Source organism: Peromyscus maniculatus, chromosome 7 (genome assembly GCF_049852395.1).
Source record: "Peromyscus maniculatus bairdii isolate BWxNUB_F1_BW_parent chromosome 7, HU_Pman_BW_mat_3.1, whole genome shotgun sequence".
Classification (NCBI taxonomy): Eukaryota; Metazoa; Chordata; class Mammalia; order Rodentia; family Cricetidae; genus Peromyscus; species Peromyscus maniculatus.
In genome coordinates this window covers 62975085-62980922 of record NC_134858.1, presented here as the reverse complement: position 1 = coordinate 62980922, position 5838 = coordinate 62975085, and positions in this window count along the sequence as shown.

Sequence of the window (5838 nt, the reverse complement as noted above, 5' to 3'; positions counted from 1 at the left end):
CTGAGAATGTTCAAGTGTTCTGCATGAAGCTTCTGTAAACGTTTGCTCTTACACAACTACCATGTGCTTTTGTAAAATCAGGAAGTCAGAGGCTGGAGAGGTGGCTCAGTGGTTGAGAGCCCTTGTTCTTGCAGAGGACCCTGGGTTCGGATCCCAGCACCCACATGGCAGCTCACAACTATCTCTAACTCTGACTCCAGGAGATCTGACGCCCTCTTCTGGCCTCCAACATTACTGCCTGTATGTGGGGTGTGTGTGTGTGTGTGTGTGTGTGTGTGTGTGTGTGTGTACATGCATGCACAACTCTGGGTGTATGTGTGTTCAGGTACACACTCATACACATGAAATCTTCTTTTAAAAAATTAAGACACTAACAATGTTTACAAATTATTCATTAATCCCCGACCACATTCAAATTTTGTAAATGTTTTGTCATCTCCGGCACTAATATCTGGTCCGGGATCACAGATTACATTTAGACATTTTAATTGTCATTCTATTGTGTTTCTTTGGGGCTGGAGACTGAACGCAGGGTCTCACATGTGCTAAATGCATGCTATACTACTGAGTTAACACCCTCAGCATTTGTTTGTGTTTTAGATAGGGTCTCTCTGGGTAGCCCGAGCCAGCCTCAAGCTTGAGAACCTCCCACCTCAGCCTCCCAAATACTGGGATTACAAGGTATGCACCACTAAACCTGCCCCTGCCACACAGTTACTTACTTATTGTGTGTGTCACACCTTTGGAGGTCAGAGGACAGCCTGTTAGTCAATGGAGGTCAGAGGACAGCCTGCCAGAGTCAATTTTCTCCCTTGACCTTGTGGGTCCTGGGCTTGAACTCAGGTCATCAGTGTAGGCAGAGTTTTCCTGACCCACAGCCGCTCTCAAATAAACACACTGAGACTTAATATTAATTACAATGCTCTGTCAATAGCTCAGGCTTGTTACTAACTAGCTCTTACAACTTAACCCACTTCTATTAATCTATGTGCTTCCCTGAGGCTTGTGGCTTTTACATCTAACCCATTTTGTGTGTCTGACTCAGTCTCCTTGTGGCTGGCAACTCCTCTGACTCCGCCCTTCCTCATCCCATCATTCTCAGTTTGGCTTTCCCACCTAACTTTATCCTGTTCAGCTATCGGCCAGTCAGCTTGTTTATTAAACCAATCGTAGCGACATATATTCCCACAGTGTACAGAAGGATTACTCCACAGCACATCATACTTGATGGCAAACACTTCCACCCTCTGAGCTATCTGGCTAGACCCCTATCTCCTCTCTCTTCAGTTTTTCTTTTTAGATTTAAAATTTTTATTTTATGTGTATGATTTGCATGCTTGTACGTATGCACACCACATCTGTACCTGGTGCCCCAGGAGGCCAGAAGAGGCATCAGATTCCCTGAAACTGGAGTTACAGAGGTCATGATCCACGCTGTGGATACTGGGAACTGAACCCAGATCCTCTACAAGAGCCACAAAGCACCCTTCACTGCTGCGCCATCTCTCAGCCTCTCACCTCATCTTTAATAGTCCCGTGAGAAGTGGAATGGCTGCATTGGCAGGGATGCTTCACAGCTGCACGCCCAGGATGGACCAGTTGCTATTGTGGCTGCTGAGCACTGTACAGTGGGTAAGGCCGAGGAACGGAATTTTCAGCTTTATCCAGTTTTTCTTTTGTGTTGTTGTTTTTATGTTTTCGAGACAGGGTTTCTCTGTGAAACAGTCCTGGCTGTCCTGGATCTCACTCTGTAGACCAGGCTGGCCTCGAACTCACAGAGATCTGCCTGCCTCTGACTTCCTGAGTGCTGAGATTAAAGGCCTGCACCACCTGTTTTAACTTTCAAAGCGTGCAGGTGCATCAAAGAATGTGGCATTCTGGCAAAGGTTAAATGATGGACAGTATAAAGGTCAGTAGTAACTGGGGCTCGGTGAGGAGGAAGGATCAGTAGATGGCATCCAGAGTACTGTTGGGATGAGGAAGCTGTTCTTCCTGGTAATAGTGGATACATGACATTGAACAGTATTCAAAACCCACGAGACATACAGCACTGTCAGCCCTGATGCAAGCTATGGACTTTAGTTAGTAATGTTTAGTACAGGCTGGTGATGTGGCTTAGTAGGTAGAATGCTGGCTTACCATTCACGAAATCTTTGGTGCCATCTCTGGCTTGAGCCAGGTGTGGTGGTGGGCTCAGCAACATAGTGAGTTTGAAGCCAGACTGAGCTACATGAGACTTTATCTGGAAAAAAAAAAAAAAAAGGCAGGCAGTGGTTATTATGAATTATTGCACGGAGGTCGGGGGTGAGGGGGGAGGCAAGGGTATCCCGCGCATGCATGGAAACAGGCTGGGCCAATGTAGCGACTGGCTGGGCAGATGCACCACCATGTGGGCATGGTGGTGGCAGTGGGGGCCAGTAATTCACAACCCAGAGGCTGCATCCACGTGGAGAGTTTATTATAATAGAGAGACAAAGAGAAAGATAGGAGAGGGAGAGAGGGAGAGAGGGAGAGAGGGAGAGAGGGAGAGAGAGAGAGAGGGAGAGGGAGAGGGAGAGGGAGAGGGAGAGGAAGAGGAAGAGGAGGAGTTTTTCCTCAGAATGAGGCTTTTACATCAGAATGCAAGGCAAGCACCAAGGGGGTGGGATTTCAAGGGTCTGATCAGAATATTAACAGTGGTGGTGCATGCCTTTAATCCTAGCATTCAGGAGGCAGAAGCAGGTAGATTTCAGAGTTAGAGTTAACATGGTCTACAGAGTGAGTTCTGGACAGCTAGGGCTACACAGAGAAATCTTGTCTCAAAAAACAAAACAAAACAAAAAAAACCCCAAGCAAGCAAACAAATAAATGAAGGAAGGAAGAAACAAAGAAAGAAAGAGAGGAGCATCAGGCTGGGCGGCGGTGGCGCACACCTTCAATCCCAGCACTCGGAAGGCAGAGCCAGGCGGATCTCTGTGAGTTCGAGATCAACCTGGTCTGCAGAGCGAGATCCAGGACAGGCACCAAAACTACACAGAGAAACCCTGTCTTGAGAAAAAAAAAAAAGCTTTATAATTTTGGTTTTATATTCAGTCCTTTAAACTATTGTATTAAACTTTTCTATATAAGAATTCAATGTTTAGACTTCTGCATATGGCTATTTCATTTTCTCACTACTGTTTTATGAAAAAAATATTCATTACATAATATAAAATATCTACAAAATATTCCCAATGACTGTCAATAAATATGGATTTATTAATATCTTAGTTTCTTTTCCTGTTGTTGTGATAAAATACCTGGACAAAATTGATTTAAGGGCCGGGCGGTGGTGGCGCACGCCTTTAATCCCAGCACTCGGGAGGCAGAGGCAGGCGGATCCCTGTGAGTTCGAGGCCAGCCTGGGCTACCAAGTGAGTTCCAGGAAAGGCGCAAAGCTACACAGAGAAACCCTGTCTCGAAAAACCAAAAAAAAAAAAAAAAAAAAAAAAATTGATTTAAGGGAGAAATGATTTATTGAGTTCATAGCTCCATATTAAAATTCATCACAGCTGGGCAGTGGTGGCATATGCCTTTAATCCCAGCACTAGGGAGGCAGAGCCAGGTGGATCTCTGTGAGTTCGAGGCCAGCCTGTTCTACAGAGAGAGATCCAAGACAGGCACCAAAACTACACCGAGAGACCCTGTCTTGAAAAACAACAACAACAACAAAAAACCCACCAAAAAAACAACGGAAAAAAAAAAAAAAGGAATGCTTGCTGCTCTTCCAGGGGACCAGAGTTCAGCCCCCAGTGCCTGTGTCCCACGTCCCATCACTCACAGCCCCCTGTGGCTGTCCCTCGGGGGTCCAAAGTCTCTGGTCTTTGAGAGCCTCTGCACTCATGTGCATGTACCCACACACAGACACATAATTAAAAATAATACAAATCTTTAAAAATAACGAAAAGAAAAAGAGGCTTTAAACCCAGCCACTTGGGACAGGTAGGAGGTCACACACCTACAGTCTCAGCTCCTTGGGAAGCCCAGGCCAGGGCTTGCCTGAGCTCAGGTGCTGCAGTTTGGATCTGTGTGGGCTTGTCTGCATGTGACACAGCTGTGGCCACTAAGAGCTCGTGGTGACAGTTTGGTCCCAGCTGATGGCACTCGGGGATGGTTAGGAACCTTTAGTGGTGTGGACTGATAGAAGTTACATCAGTAGGTGCACGCCCTTGGAAGACATAAGGACTCCGGGCCCCTCCTTCCTCTCCCTGCTCTCTTCCGCACACCTTCTGGGTAACGCTCTGTCCCACCGCAGGCCAGCAGCAACTGGAACGAGAGCTACGGACCGAAACCGTGAGCTGAGATCTTTTCTCCTGTTGTATGTGCTTTGTCAGTGATAAAGGTGACCAGTAGAACAGGAGTTCAAGTCCAACCTGGGCAACATAGTAAGACCCTGTCTCATAAAAAAAAACAAACCAGAAACTGTGCTTGGTGAAGCACAGGTATGGTCCCAGCTACTCTGGAGGCTGTGGGAGAGGATCTCTGAAGGCCTGGGGTTTCAAAGAGACCCATCTCACAGCAACCACCTATTTTATTTGGGAAAGATATTTCACACTGCACAGGAATGAGATGACAGATCTGGATGAAGTTTATTAAATGAGTTTCGCGTATTTTTTTCTTGAGACAAAAATTCTTAAAGTCTCTATCCTGTAGTGGGTGGGGGCAAAGAATGATCAGATTTCTTCCACCTTGGGGAAAGTAGGACGGGGTATCTGAGACACCCACAGAGGAGCTGAAAGTGGGGGCTCAGGGACAGATGGGGCAGGAAGGACAGACGGAAGGACAGACAGAGCTAAGGGTGCTTGAGGTCTGTGCAGGGCCACGGGGGTGGGGAGACAGGTTCATCCGGGAGTCCATCATGTGTCTGGAACGCAGGATCGGAGAGGAGAGGAAAGACATGAGAGCCACAGGAGGCATGCTGGGAATCCATTTCCTCCTCCATAACTGAAAACTTGGCAGGGCACGGGAGAGCACACCTGTAGTCCCAGCACCTGAGAGGCAGAGCAAGCTGGAGGGTCAGGAATTTCAGGCCAGTTTAGACCCCGACTCAAAAAAGCCCCATGCACTTGGGATGTATCTCGCTGGCAGAGCACAAGGGCCCAGGTTCGATTCCCAAAGCCACAAAATAAACTTAAAACTTACAAAAACCAAGTGGGATGGGAGCTTGAGCGGACCTGCCACCCCAGGAGTCCTTCTCGGGGAGCAGCACTTCACAGACTGAGCCACCCCACCATCACCCCCAGCCCCAGGACCGGAGGACGGCTGATACTGAACCTGCTCCACAAGAGACACAGAAGCCGAAATCAAGACTCTTAGTTTTTCCGAAAAGAGCTTTGTGGCTGTGAACCGGCAAGAGGCAAGGAGGCAAGCTAGAATGACCTCTCCGATCTGCAGTTACGTGGCCTGGGGCCAGGGGAGGCAGGAAGTCGGCTGTCTGGAAAGGGGAAACTGGGGCCCTGCCCAGGTGGAACTTGGGGATAATTCTGCAGCCATCTCTGTCTGTAGTTCACTCGGTGAAGTCCGGTGCCCCCTCCCCTCTGTGTCAGGCTGGGGTCCAACAGGCTGTTAAGCTCATGCGATCTTTGGATTCTGTGCCTATGACCAGGAAACACAGCCGGCAGGGAGGAAATTGTCCTTTTGTGACTTTTCTCTCCCTCCTGGGGAACAAATGCTAATCTGCCTCAGACTGCTGGTCACCTTCTAACTGTGACTTTTCTTGTTTTAAAAATATGTATTTAGCTTGGCGGCGGCGGCGGCGCACGCCTTGAATCCTAGCTCTTGGGAGGCAGGGGCAGGTGGATCTCTGAGTTCCAGGACAGC